Genomic DNA, 293 nt, shown 5'->3' with positions numbered 1-293 from the left:
TGATTGTATTACATGTATATACCGTATGCGTATTTTTACTTATCTGGTTTTGTTTGTCTGACTTAAGAAAATGAAAACAAGGGGTCGGCATCTATAAGCTCTGCTTCAGCTGAAACCTTTTTCGATCAGCCTATTTTATTTTATCTTGTAATGGTTGTGATTGTGACGATTTCTGCTGCTGCTGATCGAAATAAAATTACTCATTCATTCATTCATTTACTATAAAGTGTTTCCAAAAAATCTTGTGGGAGGATAGGGCTTAAATTGAAGAAATGTAGGAACACAAGACCTAA

This window comes from Morone saxatilis, unplaced genomic scaffold (genome assembly GCF_004916995.1).
Source record: "Morone saxatilis isolate NCDOM2014 unplaced genomic scaffold, NCSU_SB_2.0 Contig12, whole genome shotgun sequence".
Lineage (NCBI taxonomy): Eukaryota > Metazoa > Chordata > Actinopteri > Moronidae > Morone > Morone saxatilis.
This window is presented reverse-complemented; position numbering follows the sequence as displayed.